Source organism: Hyperolius riggenbachi, chromosome 12 (genome assembly GCF_040937935.1).
Source record: "Hyperolius riggenbachi isolate aHypRig1 chromosome 12, aHypRig1.pri, whole genome shotgun sequence".
Taxonomy (NCBI): Eukaryota; Metazoa; Chordata; class Amphibia; order Anura; family Hyperoliidae; genus Hyperolius; species Hyperolius riggenbachi.
In genome coordinates, this window is record NC_090657.1 from 108,577,975 (window position 1) to 108,605,139 (window position 27,165).

General features: G+C 44.8%; 1 protein-coding gene across 27 annotated transcripts in view; it reads right to left on the reverse strand.

The window, feature by feature from the left end:
* SRCIN1 (SRC kinase signaling inhibitor 1) overlaps positions 1-27,165 on the reverse strand; it is a 1,481,450-nt gene that overhangs the window by 419,745 nt on the left and 1,034,540 nt on the right. The window contains exon 1 of one of the 27 annotated variants that reach the window (XM_068262511.1): positions 20,569-20,958. The exons of 25 other annotated variants lie outside the window; for them this stretch is intronic. The gene's annotated coding sequence lies outside the window, so the exon portion shown is untranslated. Of the gene's footprint in view, positions 1-20,564; positions 20,959-27,165 lie in introns of those variants that run through there. One more of the 27 variants, XM_068262510.1, reaches the window with a different exon arrangement.

Genomic DNA, 27,165 nt, shown 5'->3' on the forward strand with positions numbered 1-27,165 from the left:
TAAAGAGATCAGCCAACTCCTGGGCCGAGGGGAGTCCTTTCAGGGGAACAAAATGAGCCATCTTACTGAATCAATCGACTACCACCCAAATGACAGTCATTCCCTCAGACCTGGGGAGTTCGCCCACAAAATCCATGGACAAATGGGTCCAAGGCTCACTCGGAACTGGTAAAGGCTGCAAAGTTCCAACAGGTGCCTGACGGGAGGGTTTGCTTCTAGCACACACTGCACACTCTCTCACAAACTCCTTACAGTCTGTTGCCAATGACGGCCACCAAGCACATCTAGAAAGTAGATCCTGAGTTCTAGTGGCCCCAGGATGCCCGGCATTCTTGTGGGAATGAAACAGCTGCAACAGTTGTAGGCGAAAAGGCAATGGTACAAACAGGACACCCTCCCACCCTTCCCCTCAGGAACATCCTGTTGGAATGGACTCAAGAGTGACAGTCCAGTCTTTCCAGGTTTCGGTGGCTGCCAGGACCACCTTTTGAGGTATAATGGTCTCAGGGGCTGAGGGCTGTGCTGTCTCGGGCTCAAATCCCCTGGATAAGGCATCAGCCTTGATGTTCTTACTACCAGGGGTATACGTGATCACAAATCTGAATCTCGAAAAGAAGAACGACCACCGGGCCTGTCGGGGGCTTAGTCTCTTAGCGCCCTCAATGTACTCTTAATTTTTGTGATCAGTGTAAACTGTAATGGTTTGTTCTGCCCCTTCTAACCAATGTCGCCATTCTTCAAAGGCCAACTTGATGGCTATAAGTTCCCGGGTGCCTATATCGTAGTTTTTCTCTGCGGGTGAAAACCTACGTGAAAAATAGGCACAGGGGTGAAGTTTCCCCTACAAACCAGAACGCTGAGACAGCACAGCCCCTACCCCTAAGGCATCAACCTCCACGATAAAGGGAAAGGTGACGTCTACATGTCTCAAAATGGGTGCAGAACAGAACAATTTCTTCAGAGTGGAGAAAGCAGCATGGGCCTCTGGGGACCAGTGGTGAGTATCTGCCCCTTTCTAGGTGGGACTGGTGAGAGGTGAGACCACCGTAGAGTACCCCTTTATGAATCTCCTGTAGTAGTTGGCGAACCCAAGGAATCTCTGGAGTGCCTTCAATCCTACAGGCTGAGGCCACTCCAAGACAGCAGAAACCTTTCCAGGGTCCATAGAGAGGCCAGAGGTCGAGATTATGTACCCCAGAAAGGCAACAGAAGTCACTTCGAAATGCATTTTTCCAGTGTAGCATACAGCATATTCTGTCTCAGCTTTCGTAGCACAAACCCAACATGTTTCCTGTGTTCTGAGATGTTGGATGAAAAAAATCAGTATACCAAGACGAATTTGCCCAACACCTCTCTGAACACCTCGTTAATCAGCTCTTGGAAGACGGCCGGGGCGTTACACAACCCGAAGGGCATCACTAGGTACTCGTAATGCCCGTCAGGTGTGTTAAAGGTCGTCTTCCATTCATCACCGTCCCTGATACGCACAAGGTTGTATGCACCCCTTAAATCCAGCTTCGAGAAAATCTTAGCATTGGTGACCTGGGTAAACAAATCGTCAATTAAAGGCAAAGGATAACGATTTTTTACTGTAATCTTATTTAAGCCCCGATAATGCATGGACGGAGGCCTCCATCCTTTTTCACGAAAAAGAATCCTGCCCCTGCTGGTGACCGAGAGGGACAAATAAAACCTTTAGCTAAATTTTCTCGGATGTATTCTTGCATAGCCAATTTCTCTGGCCCAGATAAATTATAGAGATGACCTCTAGGGGGCATACAACCAGACCTGAGATCGATGGGACAATCAAAAGGACGGTGAGGAGGAAGTTTATCTGCTGATTTGGGACTAAACACTTCTGCAAATTCTGAATACTGGCTTGGCAAACCTTCCACCTGAATCTTGGTGATACCCAAGGTTACCTTCGCTAAACAATGATGATGACAATGGGTAGACCAGCTCGTTAGCTGAGCTGAAGCACAATTGATCTGAGGAGAGTGAAGTTGTAACCATGGCATGCCGAGAATGATCGTGGAAGTTGTCATCCGCAAAACTAGAAACTGTAGACTCTTTGTGTAACACCCCCACCATAACCCTGAACTCTGGGGTCTGAGACAGAGGGTATTTACTCTGCAGAGGAGAGAGTCGTCCACTGCAGTGACCAGAATCCGTTGATTCAAAGGGGAAAAAGGAATCCCTAATTTCTTTGCAAATTCGTAATCCATAAAGTTGGCTGCTGAGCCAGAGTCTAGGAAGGCCTCAGTGGCCACTGTTTGATCTTTCCAAGATATAGTACAAGGAAGGAGCAAACGTTTATCGTCTAGAGGTAAAGACTGCCCACCTCCCAGTGAGACGGATTCCAAGCCATCGGAAACCGCGCTGCTGGCCACAGCGCGTCATCCCCCACTGCAGAGGCAAGCGACTGGCAGTCCGCTGAGAAGCGATTTTATCACTCATGTTTGTGAGTATAACTTTTAATTGTTAATAAAATCTCCGCCACATTTAATGCACTATGGCGCGCTTCATCTTCTTTTAGTACTTCTATTAACTCCGACTACACCTAGGCGGCAGCGTTTCCCGACTTCTTGGGACAATTCTGCACTCTGTGACCCTTCTCTGCACAGTATAGACAGAGCTGTTCTGTTTTTCTGTGACTCTGCTCCACCCGGGACAATTTTGACAGACCAATCTGCATTGGTTCTGGAGGAGGTGAAACGGGTGGAGGTGAAACGGATGGAGGCGAGGCGTAGGAAACATATCTCACATTGTTCCTGCTCCGAGTCTATTTTTGGTAACGTAGGCAACGATCAACCCTGACTGCTAATGAAATGGCCTCATCAATAGACTTCGGTTCAGGATGACCCAACATTAGATCAGAGACCGCGTCTGACAACCCTGACAAAAAACAGCTCAGAAGTGCGAATGAGTCCCATCTAGCTGAAACTGCCCATTTCCTGAACTCAGCTGCATAATTTTCCACCGGATCCTTGCCCTGCCGCAGAGTCTTGAGCTTCCGCTCAGCAGTAGAGGCAATGTCCGGATCATCATAAATTATAGCCATAGCTTTAAAAAATTCCTCAACTGAGGTTAGAGCTTTCTGCCCTGTCTGGAGACTATATGCCCAGGTCTGAGAATCCCCTGACAACAGAGTCTTAATGAACGTAACGCTCTGTGCCACGGTTCCTGATGAATTGGGCCTCAACTCAAAGTAGGATAACACTCGCTTTCTGAAATTCTGGAAGTCAGATCTGTGACCAGAAAATCTTTCGAGTACAGGCATAAGTAAGTCTGTACTTGGAGGAGATCGCACTGTATTCACAGCTGTCTGAAAGACTTGTACAGACTCAGACAAAGCGTTGATCTGGGTCTGATGACTGTCCAGCAATCGGGTGTAATTCTCCATCGAAGTGGTGAGTGCATCAAGACGGCTGTTAGGTGCGTCCATTTGGTTTTGGTCTGTCGTTCTGTAACGATCGGTGTCAGCACACAGAGAGAATCTGATTATTGGTGATCTGCAGTATCACCAAGAATACAGATTATACCTGATTATTGATGATCTGCAGAATCACCGATAATCTAAGTATAACTAACCTCTGGATACCTTTATAATGTGAGTGTTTGGTGCAACAGTAATGACTTTGAGTAAGACCACCCGAGGAGCAGGTGGTCTCTGGCAGTATGGGCGATACGCCTTTTGGGAAGTACAAAAACCGTCCAACAGCCTGAGGCCTCCAAAGGGGTGGAGTCCCAGGCTGAAGGTAGGAAGAACCTGTGAGTGAGTGACACCTGAAAGGTGGATGTCACTAGCAGGTCTGGAGACTATCTCTAAGGAGAGAGATAGCTCTCTAGGTCGGGCAAGCCAGGTCGGCAACACACAGACAGACAAGGTACATAGACAGAAGGCTGATTCGGTATCCAAAGGCAGGCAGGGTTTGGCAACAGATAATCAGATATGCGTAGGTACCGAATCAGAAAGCAAAGGGATAGTCAGGAATGCAATAGGTCATAACAGATATCAACAATGCCTAGTCTTGGGTGTGAGGTCCGTGGTCTCTACACCCTGGAACTAGTCTGGAGTATAACAGAATGATAACACAAAGTCCCTAATCTTGGGTGTGAGGTCCATGGTCTCGACACCCTGGAACTAGTCTGAAGTATAACAGAATGATAACACAAAGTCCCTAATCTTGGGTGTGAGGTCCGTGGTCTCGACACCCTGGAACTAGTCTGAAGTATAACAGAATGATAACACAGAGTCCCTAATCTTGGGTGTGAGGTCCGTGGTCTCGACACCCTGGAACTAGTCTGAAGTATAACAGAATGATTACACAAAGTCCCTAATCTTGGGTGTGAGGTCCGTGGTCTCAACACCCTGGAACTAGTCTGAAGTATAACACAATAATACACAGAAGTAATCTGACTCAGTGTGAATTCCCAGGTCCTCCTGGTTCTAACACACTGTAGGATCTGACTAAGGTCTGAGTGCTTCCGCGTAGTGTTCGCAACGGCAGACAACTTGAGACTGACCAGCAGTGACTATATATATATAGTCGCTCTCCGGCGCCACCCATCAGCGATCAACCAATAGCCACTTGCTTTGAGGTCGGCTGACCAACCTGGTCAGCTGATCCCTCGTTGTTTGTCATAAAAGTTCTGCCTCTCAGCGCGCACGCACGTATTCCTCAGCCTGTGTGAACTAACAGGCCCAGCCACACCAGACGCACGCTGCTGCGTGCAAACCGCCGCGCTGGACGCGGAATCAGCCACCTTGCCTTTTCCACGTTTTATCACAGTAGTGCAGTGGAGCAGTTTACTGTTTACTTGCTCTAGTGCTGCTTTGGGCCTCCTCTAATCCCTCTGACAGCCACTTTATGCTGCATACCTCTGGCTCCGAATACATGTCACGTGATCAGAAACTGGAGGTATGGAAGCACAGAGTGGGCAGCTGCTGGGAAGAACAGAAGAGACCCAACGTATTGCTGGAGCAGGTAAATATTGCACTGCCCCACACAAGGAGGGGGCCTCCTGCTAATTTCGCGGAGGGGTTTCCATGGGTTGTTGCTGTGCCCCAGCTCAAACTGACAATGTTTCAGCCATAAACACTGTCACCAGTGTGCGCCTCTGTATGGGAAAGCAGTTTTCATTCTTATACTGCCTACAATGATGCACATTTGAAGCTCTAGAGGGCTTCATAATATAGCAAGGAGGGCCACATTCGGCCTGCGGGTATTTGACACATGTGGTTCTTACTCTAAAGTGAGGAGAAAGGACGTAAAAAATAGATCTACCAAAAAGCTAAATGGAAGTAAAGCAGCTCTCTGCTAAGAGTTATAATACTGTACTTCCTATTTCCCTTCATACTGTTATGCCTTATTGAGTGTAACTGGCAACGTTGTGAAATTACAACCAAAATTACCTCCCACCCACTACCGAAATAAGAAATGACACATATAATCACCCCACAGCGAGATACTGCTCCAGAGTTGAAGAACTTGCACAGCTACACTCTAATGCAGACCATAAAACTGGAGTGAGATAGAGAAAACCTGGCACTGCCGCAGATTATTCAGGCATTTATTGATAGTTGTGCAGAACTGTAAGCATTACATGCAGTTGATAACAATGGCTTAGAAAGAGTGCACAATACACGTACTGGGAGTCCGGAGGCTGGTCTCAGACAGCGGATGCGGGCACAAGTAGCCCAACTACCGTTTTGCACACTTCTTACGAGACTGTGCCTCAGAATAAATGCTTGAATCATCTGCAGCAGTGCGAGGTGTTCCTTATCTCACTCCAGTTTTCTGATACCGGTTGTTCACATCAAACACATAGAGCACGCTGTTTTACACACCGTGAAACTTGTTTTGACAGCACATGTCGATTACTAATCCTGACCATTTGCATTGATTCCAACACACAGCATGAAAAAAAAAAAAGGTACACACAAGAATATGGAGTGGGTGATCATAGGAGGGAAGTAGCATTAGGAATAGTAGCGGGATAATGCATAGTATTAAGGATATAGGTAGGGTCGGTGCGGACTATGTATACACCGATACGGGTGGAATAAGATTGCTTTGCAGTCGGTTTAGTATGCACGGAGAACTGGCACTGAACATGTATGAGTGACGGAGGTGTCCAGTATGGGGAAATAATGCACACAGAACAAGGGATGGGAGAAGCAAGGATGCAGCAAAATCCAATAGCAGGCGAAATGCCACAATACACAACCATTCATGCCTATAACCTCCAGTAAGAAGTCAGTGGATGTGGGGTGTGTACTCTTCTCCCCAGACCAATTTTGAATCTTGCCTGGCGATATATACGCTTTAGAGGTAAGGTTAGGTATACCGTATCTATAGAGAGTTTGAGTGAATGGTGTCTAATTGCAGTGAGACTCGGGCCTGAACTGAAAACTGTGCCTATCCCTTCCTGCCTCAGCAGAAGGCTCCTATTAGCTGACTTTCCCTCACCAGTGTCCAATCCTGGCATCCAATGTCACTAAGGCCAAAACCACAGCGCTTATAAAGAATTTAGCTCTTCCTGACACTGTATCACTCTGAATAAAGTGCACGGCTATGCTTCTGTAGAACCTTAACCTTACTTCTGCTCAAACATTTACAACCATGCTCAGTCATGTTTTTGGTCAGTAAACTCTCAGAAATCAGCCAGAAATTTAACGACTGGGTGTGTTGCAGTGGGGAAAAAATGCAATTAAAAGATCTATAGACTTAAAGTGATCAAATTTTGCAAAATGGAAAAAACACCAAGAGACGATAACCTTTAAAGTGACACTGAAGGGGAAAAAAACCCCTTATGATATAATGAATTGTATGTGTAGTACGGATAATTAATAGAACCGTAGCAAAGAAAAAAAAGTGTCATTTTTATTTTTTATTTATATAGTTGTTTTTTTTATAACATTGCGTCATTCTGTAATATTTGCAGTTTACAAACTACAATCTGCATTGTAAAACGTGAAACAGGGCAGGTCTAATGACCCTTTGAACTTCTCTGCAGTAAAATCTAATCTGAAGTTGTATTTCACTTTTTTTTTATGTATTAGTGCTTTAGAAAACAGCACTGCTGGCTGACTAAATTAGTCAGAGCTCAGAGAAAATCTTTTGCATAGATAACAAGTGAAGTTTCTTAAAGAGACTGTAACAAAATTTTCAGCCTCATTTCTTCTATCCTATAAGTACCTATACCTTTTCTAATGTGGTCTGTCTTGCTGCAGCCTTTCCTAGTTGCACAGTGGCTGTATTATATCTGTTATATAATCTAATCTTCTTTCCTTTGTCAGCTTTGTCGGGCTCAGGCACTCAGGCAGGAATGTGCTGCTCTGCTTGTGATAGGCAGAAGCTATACACACCCTCTCCACACCCCCACCAGGCTCTGTATGAGTCACAGAGTGAGCTTCTCTCAGCCTATCACATGCTGGTTAGCAGCCATGTTTTTTGTTTGTAAACACAGCCTAAAACTGGCAATTACAAGCCAGGATTGCAGTGGCAGAAACAGCACAGAGGGGCCCAGGAGAACATAATGAATAGAATGGTATGCTTTTTATTGTAAGAATTTTAGAGTACAGATTCTCTTTAACTCTTCCTGTACTGGAAACAATTCATTACATCATAAGTTTGTTTTTACTTCAGATTCCCTTTATCCACCAAGGTTCCACCATTACTGCAACACTGTGAAACATATTTTATAAATGCTGACATATCTACCTGGCACATGCAGCAGTTGCCTTGAAGAAAACTTTACAATTTCAATCTTAGGAACAAATCTCCATGGAGCATTATAAAGCCTCAATATAAAAACGAGTAATACCAGAGGACATAAAATGAAAGCCAGCAATAAAACCATGTTGGGAATTCTAAAAGAGAATTTTTATTGAGTTTTGTACAAACCATTACATTCATATTCCTTACCCCCACCCTCCAACCCCTCAGTTAACAGAAAAAAAACATTAGGGCACAAATTCGTACAGGACTGTGTAGTTGTCACACAGACAGGTATTCAGCAATAAAGGCATGACAAGCCTTGATCAGTAAAGTGCCATCACAATATGTATCACTTAAAAGGAACCAGAGATGAACGTCACACAAAATAAACATATCAGTCTATAGCTTGTAAAGAATAAATGCTCTACCTGATAATTTCGGCACTCTGGTGTGCCTTTTTTAGTGTTTTTTATCCATTATTGCTCCAGGAAAAATCCAATATGGCCGCCAGCTCATATCCCTTCTGCTTCCGGGTTATGAGTTGTTCTGGATGTGCTGTCTAGGCTATATGAGAAAGGCTGCTGCAGCCTTTCATCTGTGTGCTTTCATTTTGGTATGATGTGCAGCTGCCTGTAGGAAGTGTCTCTCATAGGAATGAAACTGCAGTCATCATAATTATCTATGCAGAGTGCACACAGATCATATTGCAGCCACACTTGTTTCAGAGCTTCTCTCTCAGCAGAAGCAGCCCCTCCCATGTCATCAGAGCTCTCAGTATGCAAAGGAGCAAAGCTGAGCCAGGAGGGGGCAGGCTTGGGCTTGAAAAGACTCCACAGAAGAGCGACTCAGCTATAATGTTTCCAGTTCAAACCTAGACTGAAGGCTCAGTCGGGGATTCTTATCACAGCTGTTAACAGACTAATTAAGCAGATAACAATGAAACTAAAAGCAGGGTAGGTGTTTACTGTCATGTTCCCACTGATAAATGTAGTAAAATACATGAGGGTGCTTCGTCTCTGGTTCTCTTTAAGTCTAAATACTGTTATAGCTCTGGGTGCTCATAGATACATGTCTGACACATTAATAGTGATGTCTAGGTTCGAGAAGGACTGTGCTAGCATAGTCAACCCAAGTCCCCCACACCTTATATTTGGCTGGGTGACCCTGAAAGGTTAAATTATATAGGAGGGATATTTTGGTTTACAGTCTTCCTAGGAAACACTCTTGTGTTTGTTACAAGTCACATTATCAATACTCCCCAGCAACGAGGCCTTAAAAGATAGGTCCACCGGCATCTCAGTACTTTTGCTAGACACTTTGTATCAGAGTCCTAAAACGCCTGAAACTCGGGACGACCCCACACGGAGTGTAGAAAATCTGCGTCTGGGTGTCCGCAATTGTAGCACCCTACACCAATATCCGGGCCCATTTCGGAGAGCTTGTCAGGTGAATAATTGGCCTGATGGTACCATATAATTTAGATCAGTCGATCACAGGCGCTGATGACAGTGTACGTGTAAAATTTTTCATATTCCACGAGTTCACAAATCTTGGTCTGCCACTTTAACTTGGCCCTAATCATACTTGTTATAACCAACTTTTTGCTTCAAAATGGAGTAATAACGCACTACTTTCTTAGACTTGTTCTTATCTAGCACCAAAAACTTGAGCTTGGAGGGCTCAATGCCGAAACCCGAGACACCCATCTGAACTCTGACTGGATCCCAGAGTTGAAAATAGCGTAACAAAGAATGATGGGGAAGCCTGCATTCACTCCTAAGGCCTCGTTCACATCAGGGCCGTTTCTGTGCGCTTTCCACAGCGCACTGCCCTGTGCGTTCAGCAAGGTATTGATTTTTCCATGTAACTAAATGTAGCTGGTTCACATCTATGCGCTGCGCTGAGCAGCGTTACAGAAACGTAGTGTTGCAGGCATTTCTGTGCGCTGAGCTGGAAAGCGCACAGCAATGCAAGTGAATGGGTCCGCTTTTTTAGCGCATAGAAGCGCGTACAAGCGCATAGAAGCGCATGCGTTTTTTACCCCTAATTGGAGAAAAAAATACATTTACATACAAAAACAAAGTTTTATTGACAACTGCTGCTGCTACAGTAAGCAAAACGTGCTTTAAAGAAGCGCAGCGCAACGCACAGAAACGCGGACTAAAGCGCGCACAAGCGCATGCGTTTTTTACCATGCGCTTTAACACGTTTTTCAGCGCAGCAGATGTGAACGAGGCCTAAGACGTAAAAAAAAATTTCAATATCTATCTACAAATATGTAGTTAAAATATTTGACACCATGTTTAACCAGAATTGAACATCCTCCATCTTTAGAAGCTCAGGCAAACGTGGATTGACCCACAAGGGAGCATTAGGAGAAATACAGTATAATCTCGTTATAATAAACTCGGACATAGCAACATTTGCTTGTGAATTCGTACTTAGTGGAAACGGGCCCTAAGGAATACAGAGGTTGCAGCCACGCTGGCCCCTCTGGGCAAGAAGAGCACACTAGCAAACCTCTTTCAACTGCTGCCTTTCATTGGTACTAGGCTGATAATGCTCTCTATATGTGCTTTGCTGATAATGCCATCCATATGGGCTTTTATGATAATGCTCTCTATGGTCACGATCCAATTCACTTTTCTCCTATGTTTTTATCTTCTGTTTAAATTACTTTTGAACTCTGCAATTGAAAAAGTAACAAAAAGTAGGTGAAAAGGTACTTTCAAAATTATTTTGAGTATTTTCTTGCTTGTTGGTGGCTTAAAAAGGAATATTATTTATAATGTGAAAATGGCCTGTTTCAACCACTGTCTGGCCTAGTGCACGCTTGGCTAATGTATTTCAATAGGATGCTGCACACCAGCGGTTTGAGGTTTTTAGCAAACCGCAAAGTGCCTCCTGCTGCACGTTTGCAGAAGCGTTTCTGCCTCAATGTAAAGTATATGAAAAACGCAAACCGTTCTGGAGACGCTAGATCAGAGCGGTTTTCCAGGCATTTTTGTTACAGAAGCTGTTCAATAACATCTTTTACTGTTTTTATCTGCTTCACAAAAACGCTCCCAAAAACGCTAGGCATGTTTAGAAAATGTCTTTAAACATGCGTAGAATCGCTCTGAAATCTGCTCCAAAAACCGTTAGCGTTTTGAGGATCTGCTAGCGGTTTTGGTGTGCACTGGGCCTCTCTGTGGATGTCTTTGACAGATTTTGGCCCAATAGAATATATATATATTGGTATATAAGGCTTGAGGGGCCCAATGTAAGATTCGCACTGAGGCTCATAGCTCCTTAGCAACTCCATATCAATGACGAATTGATCAAATTGCTTGCATTGTATCAAGTCATGCAATACAATGCTATGCAGTCGTTGATCCCTTGCCACTCTATGTGCCGTCTACTCGAGGGAGTTTTTCCAACATGGCGAACACCCTTACGAACAACAAACTGCCAAAAATTAATCTAAAGTTCATCAAGACAGATTAAATGCTAGCCATACATGGGTCGTTGACAACAACAGATGCCAACAAATTTGATGAAAGTGATTAAATCGCTTAGACAAATTGACTTTGTGTATGACCAGCCTTAGCCTCCTAGTAGTAATGATGATAACATAGGTAGACACAGTCTCAGTCACTGCACTGGAACAAGCATGAACAATAAACAGGTTTGCATGACTGATGTCCATATTTACTCTAAGTGAGTAATTCAGAAGGCACTATAGGTTGAGGGTCAACATGCTCTTACAAAAGATCAAGATGGCAGCCTCCATAGCTCACTACGGATAGCAGGCCTATAATAATGTATCTGACATAAACCTAAGCAGAACAGATTTGCACAATGTAATTCACTAAACAGGCATTTGTTACCTCCAGACTGTCAATCAGCAAAGTCAACGAAACACGACACAGCTACATAAATAACACCTCTGTATAGCTGAGCAGAAGGCGTCTGGCACACTAATCAATCAGCACTCATTATTGTGCATACAATGTGTTATGGCGTTTCCTACACAAATACTCTCTGCTCTCTGTCAACTCTACTCATACTGAATGCAATGGCTCATTCAATTCATTACAGGCTGCTAGACTGTGCCAGACTGTAATGTTATAAAGATCTGATGAAAAGGTCTGAATTGTAAGGCTTACGGAGAATCCGAACATCACTCAATGCGATGTTTGGAGACCGATCTTGCACATCATAGGTCAAATCTACACAAACCTGAATTTTTAGCGGAACCACAACTGTAGTGTGACAACATTACTGCATATTATGCAGCACTACATAGTGATCAAAATTATTGAAATTAAAACACTGAATCTTCGTGAAGTACTTAATAGTTGGCGCAGTACGTGCCTGATGATGTGAGCACTATGCCGACCTACACAGCTTCACAGGCCGCCAGCGGGACAACGGGGACCACCGGAGCTGCGGCGTGGGACTCAGAAGACATCTAGGGGCTGGAAGAAGCCCAAGGTAACAGAGGCGTAACTAGAAATTACTGGGACCCCTGCGAAAATTTAGATGGGGCACCCCCCATAGGTGCCAATGGGGCAGCGTTTCACATAAAATAATTGTAATGGGGGAAGCGTTTCACCATAAAATAATCATAATGCAGCAATGTTTCACCATTAAATAATCATTAAGTGGGCAGCATTTCACCAGAAAATAATCGTGAAGTGGGCAGCATTTCACCAGAAAATAATATAACTGCAAAAACAATAATTTACTCACCTGGCAGAAGTCTCCTCTCCCGTCCGGCCTCTGGCGCGCAGCCCCCCCCCCCCCCCCCCCCCGACGATCCTACTGCAGCAAATCTCCCGAGCTGAGAGGAATAGCAGCGCTATGGGCAGATGGCGCCCGAAGCCCTGTACTGGAGACACAAATAGTCTCCAGTGCAGGGCTTCGGATGCCATCTTCCCGTAGCCCTGCTCTGCCTTCTGCAGGCTGAGGTGAGCTGTGGGTTGCTGGGAAAGAACTATTGCGGCATCTAGACACCACGATCAGTTCAACACCTAGGGGTCCCACAATTGGGCGGCAGCGCTCCCCCTGCACACAGCGCTTCTGCTCCTGCCCCCTCCCCAAACTGCCCCGGGCCTCCCCGCAGCCGAGGGGAGGTTGCAGCCCCAATAGTTACGCCCCTGCAGGGTAAATTAAAATTGCTTTTTAAATGTCGCCTCTCAAGTCCTTTAAAACAAACCTCCCCCAAACCGGGTTAATAGATTACAGGAAGCAGAGAAGGCCATATTGGCAAAGAAGGATACATTTGATAAATACGAGAAAAGATGACTCCTCCAGATTATGCATCAGACCACTGACAAGTATCGTTCCATTATGGAGGGGGGACACTGTAGGCTAGGTAAGAGAGCTTTTCAAGGTATTAGCAGAGCCATATCAGATGTGTGAGCTGAGGTTACTATTAGTAATATACTAAACTGGCACGCAGACTGCTTGTATTTAGTCTAAAGGGGCCCATACACTGGTCAATTTCAGCCATCGATCAATCAGAAATCAATTCTTTTAAATCTATTGATCGATTTGTGGCCGATTTTGATGGATTTGATCCGACAGGATAAAAGATCTAGGTCGATCGGCTGCTGGCAGCAGATCAATGGCCTATAGAGTTACATTCGTTCTAATGGTCCAATGCATTTATATAGATTTCCAATAGATTTCATTCTGGAATCTATTGGAAATCTGTTCCTAGTGTGTGGCACACATCAGATAAATTCCTGTCAGATTAAACTTGACGGGCATCTGACAGAAATCTATCTGATGGTCGAATCTGCTGCAAATCTATAAGTGTATGGCCACCTTTAGTGGAGTAGATTAACAGATATTTGGTACATGAACTGCCGGCCGGAAGGTAATTGCTGTAATTAGGCAGATAAAGATTTGATGTTTAAAGCTGGCCATACACTGGCCCGATTTCCCGCCGATCGACAGCAGATTCGATCACTGGAATCGAATCTGCTGTCAAATAGTTCGCGCTAAACGCTCCCGACCGATTGATTTCCTCCTGATATCAATCGGTCCGTCGATCGCGCCGTGCAGAAAATTACCGTCGATCGCCCGCGGGTAGGGAGCGCGTCGCTTGCGGCGTACGATTCGGGGCCTTTCGACGCAGGTATACATTACCTGAGGCTGGCTCCCGGGCATCCCGTCCGTCACTGCTCCCGTCATGGCACCTCCGGCTATCCGGCATCCTCCTATAACTTCCGCTGTCACTGCAGTGACAGCAGAAGTACAAATAGAGGGCGCTCTATTTGAACTTACGCTATCACTGGTGTGATAGCTTAAGTTATATGCGGATGCCGGAGCCGCCACATGACGGGGACATCACGCCCGGGAGCCAGCCTCAGGTAATGTATGCCGGGGGGGGGGGGGGGGGGGGGCAGGCGGCAAAGGCAGCTCAGCAGAATGTGAATCGGTTTCAGGCTCAAATCTATTCACAATCTGATTGCAGTAAAGGCAGCCATACGATCCCTATCTGATCAGATTCGATCAGAGAGGGATCTGTCTGTTGGTCGATCTGATGGCAAATCGACCAGTGTATGGCTACCTTAAGTATTGATGCCTTACTCAAGGGGAGATTACAGAGTTAAGGGGTACCTTCCAGAGACTAATATGCACATGTCGATGGATATGACTGACATTTTCATGTCCTTGACGTATATGCTCCTCTCTATATGCATAAATTTGCATATTGTGCTCTGACTTTTCTGTTTTACTATTATGTAACACATCTACTGTACATGTCTAATGGAACTTTGATGTTAACTGTTCATGTGCTTTCTTCGTGAAATAAAAAAAAAAAAAAATTACATTATGATATATATATAATATATCTATATATCAATCAATATTCAACAGTCCAGATCCTGTATAGACTTCAATACTCATTTAGCTTTCATGGCCATTTTCTGTTTATATGACAAATTCAGGACAGATTAAATACTAGCCATACATGGGCTAATAATGGGCCGATACATCAAGCAATCGTTTTAGTCATCAATCTGAATACCTTGTTCATTTGATACAAATTAGTCTATTCAGAATTGAACTGAACCGCAAATGTTGAGTCACTCAGTGCAGTACAATGATATGCAGCTGTTAATCGCGTGCTGCTCCTCCTACCAGCCCCTTATAGGGAACCCGAGGTGAGACATATGGAGGCTAACATTTATTTCCTTTTACTCAATGCACATTGCCTGGCTGTCCTGCTGATCCGCTGTCATCTTTTGGCAATAGACCCAGATCAAGCATGCAGATCAGATGTTTTTGACACAAATCTGACATGATTAGCTGCATGCTTGTTGTAGGTGTGTGATTCAGACACTACTGACCAGAAAAGACCAGCGGGAATACCAGGAAACTGGTATTGTTTAAAAATGAAATAAATATGGTAGCCTCCATATATCTCTCACCTCAAGGTTCTTTTAACAGGGATTTTCCAACATTCCCTATCCTCCATTTAACTGACAAGCTGCTATAAATTCATAGATTGACCAATCAGATAGGTGTGGACGTAGACAGCTTTAGAGCTGGTTCAGATGGACGGTTCTGCAACAGTAAACACCGACTACAGTGCTCGTCACTTAAACACTGTCCATTCAGATAAATGGATAGCCATTGGTACTATCGCTTACCGCCGTGTGCACAACCGCCATGTTTTGATCCTGATTTCCGGCGAAGTCTGTCCGACACTTAGCCGATCTTTTACCACCATGCTTCCATGTCCCCCTGCGCCGGGAAGTGCAGCAAAAAGAGGTTTTTCTGTAAGCTTGCAGAAAAGCATTTGGATTGAGAAACTCGGCTGCCACAGGTGGCTGGTTCAGACGTCCATCTGAATCAGCCCTAAATCTCTCTCGCACAACAGAATACTTATAGGAAATTGATTTATAAGCCTTGTTCATAGCATGTCGGCCGGCAGCACTCGACTCCTCTGGCCACATTGCAGAGCCAAAGCTGTATATGCCTAGTTAGGGGAGGAGACCCAATGAAGTGTGTGGGGGGGGGGGGGGGGTAAGTGGGGAAAATGCTTACAGATAGCACTTGGCGAAGTCAATCTGCCGGTCTGATAGCTGCCCATAGCGTCATGGGGCAGCAGGGGCTCCTGCACACACACATTAGATTCTCAGCAGAGACTGTTGTTATCACCAGCCTAAGCCGAGTTTCATCTAGCGTGTGCACAGCTATACTGATGGCGAAAGGAAGCCATATACATAGATTGCCACCCAGTGTGGCAAAAAGAAAAAAAAAAAAATCAATGCCTCTCGGATTTGAATTTGACCAGAGAGGGATCTTTTCCTACTACATAGACTTTGCCTTACATTTAAAGGACACCTGAAGTGAGAGGGATATGGTGGCTGTCACAGTTTCTTTAAAAAAAAAAAAAATACCACTTCTCTGGCTGATAGAGTCAATAAAGACATTACACATAGGAGGAAAAAAAATTAAGTACTAGGACACTCCATTTCAATATTTCATCAAAATATAAATGGAATGCCCACGTCTTGTGTGATCAGTGCCAGCGTAGTTTAGTAATGCATTGAGCAGTATAAAGCTATTGGCAAAAGTGCAACCAACATTAGGTAGAGCGTCAGCTAGAATCTTGTCTAATATCTAATCTACATAGGCTATCATTCATAAAAAAGTGTTGTCGGTAACAAAAATCCCTGCGGGAAAATACCGCTGTCGGTATTTCAGCCTTCTGGGTGGTCATTCATAAAAATGTTGCCTGTTGCGATAGGAGTGCGGAGATATCCGGATGTAGGCTGTCGGTAGGCGTGCGGAAACAGGAGAAGCTGCCTGAGTCCCTCCATGGGGTGTTCTCTCTGCTGCTGCTTGGGAGGTCTGTCCCATTCACTTACATGTACTCCGCATGCTTATCGCTACATCCAGGGGAGCGGTAATCTCCGTCCGCATACCGTTTGCGTTAATTTTTATGAATTGACATTGTTACATTTCCGCATAGAATCACCGCACAATGCGGTAATTTATCGCTCTGCTCGGAAAAGTCAGCTTCGCATGCGGAAACAGCCTTTATGAATACACATTTTGCTCAGTGCTCGGTAAAGTCGGCTGTTTTTAGCATTTCTGCATGCGGGAACGCTTTGTGAATGATAGCCAAAATGGTAGATTTCCCCTGGTCTACTTAACATCTAAAAGTGTATAGCAAGCTTAATGTTGCAAAATAGCCAAGATAAAATGCACGTAATAGGGTTCCACCCCAAGCAAATGTGCAAATATACCCAAAAAGTCAGTAAATATGGGGGGTTTTGGAACAGTATTGCTCTTTATTCTTCACATCACAAGTCTTCCAGGTTGCGGACATAAATCAGAGAGCCAATTCACACTAGTGAATTGGATCTAAATTAAGTCCACACCTTACATCCGCAACCTGGAAGACTTGTGATTTGAAGAATAAAGAGCGATACTGTTCCCATAAACATATATACAGACTTTTTGTGTATATTTCAAGCTTAATGTTGTACTATAGCAGCTTTCTACCCATTTCCACCACACTGCCAAGCTCCCCTCCAAAAGAATGCAATAAGATATGTCCAGTGGAATTATAAAAAAAAAAAAAAAAAGTCCTTCTAATACCTTAACCTTTCTGGCGGTCTATTAGAAACCGTCAGGGGGCAGCGCAGCAGTGTTTTTTAAATTGTTTTTTGTTAAATCATGTAGCGAGCCTAGGGCTCGCTACATCATAGCCGCTGCGCAGCGGCATCTCCCCACCCGCTTCGATCGCCTCCGGCGATCTTTGATCAGGAAATCCCGTTCAAAGAACAGGATTTTCTAGAGGGCTTCCCCCGTCACCATGGCGACGGCCGGGATGACGTCATCTGCGTCGTGACGTCAAAGGGAGTCCCGATCCACCCCTCAGCGCTGCCTGGCACTTATTGGCCAGGCAGCGCACGGGGTCTGGGGGGGGGGGGGTGTCGGCACGGCGATCGGCGGCTAATTGGCAGCGATCGGAATGCACACGCAGCTAGCAAAGTGCTGGCTGCGTGTTGCAAGGCAAAAAAAAAAAAATTATGCAAATCGGCCCAGCAGGGCCTGAGAAATCGTCCTGCGCGGCAGAGTTCCCCAACCTTGTCCTCAAGGCCCACCAACAGTACATGTTTTGCAGAAAACCATAAACATACACACATGTGAGGTAATTAGTGTCTCAACAGAGCTGATTAACTACCTCTGTGGATTTTCCACACATATAAGTTCAGTGGCAGCTCAGCTACTTCCCCTATAGAGCTCTAAGGGCCCTTTTCCACTAGAGCGATTGCTGAATCGCAAAATTGCAAAATCGCTAGGGTTGTTACTTTATCATAGAAATCCCGAGAAGTATTTTCCACTACAGTGATTCGATTTGGCAATTGCAAAATTGCAATCGCTTTCTGGAGCGATTTTTACGATGATAATGCAAATGAAAATTGCAATCACATAACAGAATTAATGAAAAAAAAAAAAAAACGCAATCGCTGGCGTTTGTGATTGCGATTGCTAGTGGAAAAGGGCCCTATGTGGGTGACAAGGAGAGTGACAACTTGACTCACCTCCCCTCTCCAGAATGGAACACACTTTTGTGGATGAGGAAGAATTTGTGGATGAGGAAGAAGGGGATTAAGAGCAACAAGTAATATGACCGCACTGCAAACCAGTAAATATCCCTGTGAGCACTAGGTGCTCAGTAAAGAGATCAGGTCCACTTCAAGGAGAGGGATATGCTGTCACCATATGATGCCAATTTCTGAATGTACAAATTACATTCAGCACAGGTTTATTGTAATTTGAGACCATAATGGTAATTACTACTGGTGCAAAAAAAACAACTATACCCAGGAGTTTAATTTGTTTAATTGCAAGTTCTACACACGGCAAAAAAAGAAAAAGAAAAATGTAATTTGGAAGTGCAAAAAAGCGTGTTCATATTCCAAGTTGCTTTATAGATAACATTATACATGCATCTCTGGTACGATAATTTCCAGTGTATTCATTATCATCAGACTGGTGATTATGCCAGCAGCCTCTTTGCTCAGCCTCCTCCGCTGCTCAGCCAGAGGATGTGCTTCAGTCCTCGGTCTCCTGTGTCCAACCATCACCTCCACTTTGTCAAAATCTTGTCAGCTGAGCATTGCTTTCTACTATATTATATTCCTTGTGTGTTGCGTTGCCTTTTATCCACGGCTCATGCAAGCTTTTATCATTCATAAAGACTGCAATGTAAAACGATCAGCGTGCAGATATCGGCAAAGTCCATGTCTGAGCATTGAGTATCTAAGTGGCAGGAGGCTGAGCACACTGGCACATATTGCACACAGTGTGACAGTGTCACGTCTTGGTGGGCACAATGATGAATGCACCAGTGCTTCCAGCTTGGAGAAATGCAGGAGAGCTGATAACAGTGAGGGATTTGAGAAATTCAGCAGGAAAGCACGTTTTTACAGAACGAGGAAGGCTAACACAAGGAGTCATGCTCTAGTGCTTCCAATGTGAACCAGAAGGAAGAACAAATTGAAAATGAAATGACTACGTTTTGTACCAAGTGCTCTCCACAGCAAATGGAATGCAAGCCTATGCGAGCGGGATCATTGTTCATCTATGTGCTAATGTCATTGCATGCCATTTGTGGTGACATCATCTGTGTACACAGCTTGCAATGGGATCTTTCACGTATTCCTCCAGAGAAAACAAAAAGTTAATTGTAAAACAAACAGGCAAGACAAATGAAGTCATTTGAGGTTTTCTTGCAGGTGATATTAAAGGTCGGTCCACTTAAAAATACGGTAATAACTTTAGGACATTACCAGAAAGAATATATATATTTATATTTATTTATTTATTTTCTTGTTGTGGTAAGTCTTTGCACCTAGACTCAAGTTCTAAGATTTGCAGTGGCCAAACAAAGGGGGTCCTAGAATACATATTAGCCTCTTCACTAATAGATAGAGACTCATCTTATTGCAGCTAGAGAAATGAGACTTCAGCGAAAGAGGCAGTATTTGGAAGATTCTGCTACCTGTGGCCCTGACAGATGTGAAATAAACAACGCTGATTCATCCCATTTGCATCTACCTTAAACAAAATATAGCACTGGGTGGACAGACAGAAGCTCGGAACTGTCACAGTAGAAAGCACCCTTTACCATATACTTAGAGGCAAGAAAGTGGCAAATTATTCCTGCATATATCAGGTATCAACTGGCAAGCAAACATACAACAGTCTAGACAAGTGCAGTCTGATCATACCCTGGCAACTAAGGTGAAGGGCAGCTAACAGTATGTAGCATTGGCACCGTGGTGCAGGTACACAGATGCCATGGAAGAGCATCAGCAGGAATGGATGAAACCAATAATGCAATCATAATACAAATAAACCGGTGCTCATTTCACCTATTCTGTTTTATTCTCCTATAGATATGGTTCTGAATTCTCCCAAAATGATAAAACAGAGCTAACAGGTCAGTAATACATGCAATTTATTGATGCAGTAACACAAAAAAGCATAGCACTTTCCTGGGCAGACAGAAGAGGTCCTACAGACTGGCAGCTCCTTGGCAAAAGAACCTGGTGAAATAAAATACACTGTAAACAGAGCTCCCAGGTAGCTGCTCTCTCTCCTAAGACAATGCTGGCTCTCTTCCTACTCATACCTGTTAGAAATGTTTCTGCTTTGGCACCATGGAAGCCACAGAGCCAGAGAAACAGGTTGCAGAGGCTGGGGGACATGACTGCACCCTACGATCGGAATGACAGCCCACCAGCTCTATGCGATCATCACGGAAGAAGGAGCCGGTGGGGGGCGGGGGTTAGTTGTGATCAGCCCCCCCATCCTTACCTACTCTGTGCAATCTGCAGCTGTCACACACAAGATTCCTGCATGGACTGCTAATCCATCAGAAGAGACACCTCCGGGGAAAGCCGATGACGGGCTCAGCAGCCTCGCAGGCTACATGGTGCTGACTGGTGAGAGTGACGAGATGAGGCGCGATCTGCACCCTCCTGCTTGTCACCGGCAAGGACCGCTCTCTCTCCCGGGGCTCCGTCCGGCTTCACCATTCCGCCTGCCACAATGTAATGCAGCTTGTTCACTCGCCTTATAAGGATGCGGTTGCTGTGGATACGGGACTCCACCTGTCACCCTGCACTTTGCTGCAAGAGTCTTACGTGCACTCGTGCAGCCGCTCAGCCCGTACTACAAGGCAGGCAGCATCTCCTGTCAGTGGCAGAGGGAAGGGAGGGAGCAACCGAGGAATGCGCAGCCTGATCCATCAGCATGGGGAGGGGGAGGTGCTAGTAGCATATTCCTCTCCTCTAGCACAAGCCACATCCACCAAGAGGGGCGGCTGCTGATATTACACCTGCACGCTGGAGATAAAGAGCCCCCAGTCACCGGGCGCTTATCACACAGCATCTACTCCTAGCAAGCTTTATCTGCTACCTGCAGAATCCAGCGCCAGAAACCCTGACATTTGCTATTGGTTTAACCTTGAAGGAGGGGGACATGGAATGGAACCTCTTCCTATGCTGCCAATAGCAGTGATTTACAATCAAGATGACGTAACATCGAAAATACATTATGGGATAAAACTCCATATTAACAGAAAAAAATCATCCAATAAGAAATTATTTACTTAGTTTACTTATCCTGTTGCTTTTATTGTTTACCATAATGTGATATGAAAAAAAAATTACTTCTGCTGGTTTCCATCTTCACTGTTTCTCTGCAATGCAAAAAGTGACATCACTCCCTTTTTTTTTTTTTAACCTAGCTCAGTGTTCATTAACTACTTATTTTACAGATTACCAGTGGCATACTGCACATAAGTGGCACAGTATTTCCTTACTGGTCGGTCAGGAGCCAGAATGGGCCCGGGAATGGGGAGAACGGAGGAGCACAGCGGCGTACAGAGGGAGCGGTAAGTGAATACTAACCCCCTCCCACCAGCATAATATGTTTTTAAAGAGGAGCTGTTAGGTATAAGGTCTCAGAGAAAATAAACACATATATCAGTAGCTAAAGATTGGCTGTACTTACATTACATATGCATTTCACTGTCCACGTTTGGATTTCACAGAATTTGTATATAGTATATGCAGAGCTAGATGCTCCTGACAGCTCATGGCAGGCTCCATGTTTTTCTGTCAAATGTGTCGTCATGTCCTGCCTGCTTCCTGATCACAGAAAAGCTCGTACTAAATAACACAGTGTGCAGTGAATATTAATGAGCCATGTGGCTAGGAACAATAGCTGACTCCTGCAGTGTACTCTGCCCGGAGATTTATCAGTGCTACGCGCTGGACTGATTACAAGCTGCTGTAACGTCTCATTAGCAGCCGAGGGGAGGGCCCCAGAATGCTTTGCAGTATAGTATGCGGCTTGCGTCCTGCTTAGGTCTAACAGTTTGCTGATAAGCACACATCAAAGGTAACTGAGATTTTTATCTTCACTAATGGCTTTTGGGCTTCCTTCTAAACTGTTTAACACAGGAGAATAGAGGTTTAAATTAGCTTCTGCAGCCTGACAGTTACTCTGTTTTTAAAGGATACCTGAACTGAAATGTGACATAATGAGATAGACATGTGTATGTACAACGCCTAGCACACAAATAACTATGCTGTGTTCCATTTTTTCTTTCTCTGCCTGAAAGAGTTAAATATAAGGTATGCAAGTGGCTGACTTAGTCCTGACTCAGACAGCAAGCTACAGAGTGTCCCTCACTGATAATAAATTCCCCTTTTTTACCTCTTTCTTGCTCTCAGAAGCCATTTTCTGCTAGGAAAGAGTCTTGACTCAGACAGGAAGTGACTACAGTGTGACCCTCACTGATAAGAAATTCCAACTATAAAACACTTTCATATGCATAGGCCCGTCCCGATAAGTGACGCACACTCTGATGGACCGAAAGTACAACACTGGGATTCCCGTTGGTACACACATGTGCGCAGCTTTGCGCCGCGCTCCCATCGTGCACACTTGCTGCCTCGCCTGTTGCCTTGCACCACTGCATTATCCATGCGGTAGGCACAGATCATGCGGTAGCATGCTGCAGCCTTTGCATCAGATCGGATGCTTACAGCACATCGCTTCACACCACATCAACTCTGCAGGGTTCCATTGACTAACAATGCACTCGGGGCACCTTGTGGTGAGAAAGGGTTATGCAACGCAGGTGCACAATGCCAGTGTGCAAGGGACCTAAAAGCCTAGATTGTCAACATGTGGTATGTGCACCTCAGGGGCTGCTTCTAATGTGTCCAGGTGGTACTTGGGTTTGGCATAGTTTATGTTTAACAAAATTTGAGCTTTAGAAAATGATAAATCATATATTAACTAGACTGAATTAGCATTTTAATAGCAATAGGTATTGCGTGGAGGAGCGTGGTGCCAAAGGCAATCAAACCGCCAAAGTTTGACTAAAACTTGGATCCCTGTAGCCTGACGCTGTTCTGGACTAGATCCGACAAGGGCGCAAGCCCAAATGCACTCACATTATATTTAAATTACGAAACTGTTAAATTACTAAAAAAAACTGGTACCCTATAACCTGAGAGTAATCTCTAGCGGAGAGAAGGCTTCAGAAACGCAGCTTTCAGGTATTGGTTCTCTGAATGGCTGCTATTGTAGTTAAAGCATACCTAGACTCAGGAAGACTTGCTACCGGAAGATATGAGTGCGTTTCTCTCACAAAGGCAATCCACACGGTTTATCTACACATCTGCTGCTGTTTTCAGGAAATATTGATCTTCACTCACCACTCTCTCTGTGAAAAACTGTGAAGAGTTGACAGCAATGACTCATTGCTTAACCTTGATGTGGTGTTTCACACTAGAGCATTACACTGTATTGCACTGCTTAAAACGTGCATATAACACAACCAAAAATAACATTTGCAACGACATGCAGTGTAAACCAAACAAAGAAGCAACTGACCAATAGACACCTTCACCTAAGTGACATTGCGTGTGATAACGTGTGCAATTCTAGCAATGCACTGCATGTTCTGTGTTAACAAAATATAGGTAGAAGGCTGCGCATTCCTGACCCAATACTGTACAATTGAATGGTTAATCGCTGTGGCGCACACCGCCCCCCCTGGACTAAAATGTATGCCCGCATCCAAACAATGCAATACTGGTCTATGGAGAAATTTTAGCTTCCATCATAGTTTTGCATGCAAAAATATAATATACTGGACATCTGCACCAACGTTGAGGTAAATCTCCAGAGCAGATGTCCTAACACTAAACTGACTTAAGTTAAAAGCAAATGTCTTTACCCTGGCAGCAGCTATGCTAAAATGTGTAACTTACATTCAATACAGACAGCAGAAAACAGAGCAAGCACTCACCAACATGGGCTACAGCTAAATGACTCATCACCTCATATGCACCGCTTAAATAGCTCAAATGCACACTCAGCAATCAGACAGATGCAAAACATATGCAAAACTAAATACTTACCATGCAAACAGGATAGCACAATGGGTGCTGCTAGCCTGGTAGTTACAGAACTGTGGAAACAAAATATAGGTAGAAGGCTGCGCATCCCTGACCCAATACTGTACAATTGAATGGTTAATCGCTGTGGCGCACACCGCCCCCCCTGGACTGTAGCCCATGTTGGTGAGCGCTTGCTCTGTTTTCTGCTGTCTGTATTGAATGTAGGTTACACATTTTAGCATAGCTGCTGCCAGGGTAAATACATTTGCTTTGAACTTAGGTCAGTTTAGTGTTAGGACATCTGCTCTGGAGATTTACCTCAACGTTGGTGCAGATGTCCAGTATATTATATTTTTGCATGCAAAACTATGATGGAAGCTAAAATTTCTCCATAGACCAGTATTGCATTGTTTGGATACGGGCGTACATTTTAGTCCAGGGGGGGGGCGGTGTGCGCCACAGCGATTAACCATTCAATTGTACAGTATTGGGTCAGGGATGCGCAGCCTTCTACCTATATTTTGTTTCCACAGTTCTGTAACTACCAGGCTAGCAGCAGCCATTGTACTATCCTGTTTTGCATGGTAAGTATTTCGTTTTGCATATGTTTTGCATCTGTCTGATTGCTGAGTGTGCATTTGAGCTATTTAAGCGGTGCATATGAGGTGATGAGTCATTCAGCTGTAGCCCATGTTGGTGAGCGCTTGCTCTGTTTTCTGCTGTCTGTATTGAATGTAAGTTACACATTTTAGCATAGCTGCTGCCAGGGTAAAGACATTTGCTTTTAACTTAGGTCAGTTTAGTGTTAGGACATCTGCTCTGGAGATTTACCTCAACGTTGGTGCAGATGTCCAGTATATTATATTTTTGCATGCAAAACTATGATGGAAGCTAAAATTTCTCCATAGACCAGTATTGCATTGTTTGGATGCGGGCGTACATTTTAGTCCAGGGGGGGGGGGGGGCGGTGTGCGCCACAGCGATTAACCATTCAATTGTACAGTATTGGGTCAGGGATGCGCAGCCTTCTACCTATATTTTGTTTCCACAGTTCTGTAACTACCAGGCTAGCAGCAGCCATTGTACTATCCTGTTTTGCATGGTAAGTATTTCGTTTTGCATATGTTTTGCATCTGTCTGATTGCTGAGTGTGCATTTGAGCTATTTAAGCGGTGCATATGAGGTGATGAGTCATTCAGCTGTAGCCCATGTTGGTGAGCGCTTGCTCTGTTTTCTGCTGCATGTTCTGTGTTGCAACAAAAGATTTCGTTGATGAAGCGACTTCTAGCACGAGGAGTAAGGAAGAGAAAAATGGGTTCAGTCAAAACAATCTGGCTACACATCAGGGCCGCAATTCATATGGTAGATTCTTAACAGAGACGGCCCCAACTGGACTCCTTGGGCAAGAACCCTCTAGTCTGTGAACGAGGTTCATACTAGGTACACACAATACAATTTTCTGGCAGATTTACCTGCCAGATCGATTTTGTACAACATGTCCGATCTGAATTTCGATCGATTTTCCGATCGATTTCAAGTCACCTGTATGGAAATCGATCAAAAAATTGATCGAAATTAAGACCGGACATGTTGGAAAAAATTGATCTGGCAGGTAAATCTGCCAGAAAATTGTATTCTGTGTACCTAGCATTAAAGTGACCCTGAAGTGACAAAATTTGCCCGTAGAGGCTACTTACCTTGAGAGGGTTCACTCATCCTCACCTTCAGCCCTGTTCCAGTGGTGGGACCTAGAGGCGTAGCATTGGGTGGGCAAGGACGGACAAATGTCCCCGGGCGCAGCACTGTATGCAAGAAAGGCGGCTTGCTGGGCTGCCTGAAGTGCCCCTGCTTCTCTCCCTGCCTCTGCAGAAGAGTGCAGAAGAGTTAATAGAAGTAGAAAAAGTGGGGCACATCTGGCTATCTAAAGGGGGGCACATTTGGCTATTTAAAGGAGGACCCAATCTGGCTTGACTATCCCCACTGGAAAACGATCTGAAAGCTGCTAGTGCTCCTGCACAGGCAGGCCACTGTTATTGTTTTGGATTTTTCATGGGTGCCAGTGCTGAATCGAGCTGGCTGAGGAGGAAGGGGGACGCCTCATTAAGATCCAGAGGCTTCCCTCTACTAAGTTAAGAGTATAATTTTTATAAATATTTTAAAGTCATAGATTCTCTTTAAGATGTCAACTAGAATCATATCTGCTAAAGGGATTTTCCGAGTTTACAAGAAGTAAGATGGCTACTACTATGACTATCCATTCTGCTGCTCTGACCATCAGCGTGAGGGGGCAGTGTGCATTTTAGTGACTATCATGCAGCCCACAGTAGAGATGCAATCAAAAACAGGAAAGCTCCTTAGCTCAGGTTTGTATGATTAACACTAGCAGAACTCCACTCAGTACTAAAAGAACAAAGTGTTCCTAATTAACCAGCAGCCAATCAGACAACGGGCTGCTAGTTAATTAACCAGAAGTGAGATGCTTGAAAGGCTAACTCTAAATCCCTTGCTGTCTCGGTAGCATGTCTTATGCTGAGCATACACGGCTCGTTTTGAGCCACCAAGATGGCTCGATAGATAATTTCCGACATGTCCGATCTCCGGCATGATCGTTTCGCCCAAGGGCGTCGCTAGGGCCTTTGATCCAGGGCAACGGCCGGGAACCTGTTGCCATGGTGCCCCGGATCTATTGACTGGCAGGAGGAAGCACTGGGGGGGGGGGGGGGGGGGGGTAACCAGCAGTTAAAAACTCACCTGTCTTCAGATAGCCGCAGGCACAGCTTCAATGTGCTTCCAACTTCCTCCCCGCAGCGTCCGTCGTCTTGGTTACAGCGCCCCCTGTGATGACATCCCAAGGGCGCTGTTACCAATGTGAGGGACGATGCGGGGAGGAAGCCGGAAGCACATGAAAGCTGTGCCTGCGGCGATCTGAAGACAGGTGAGTTTTTAACTGCCCGCTCCCCCCCGCCGCTCCGCCCAGTGCCCCTTCCCACACTAGG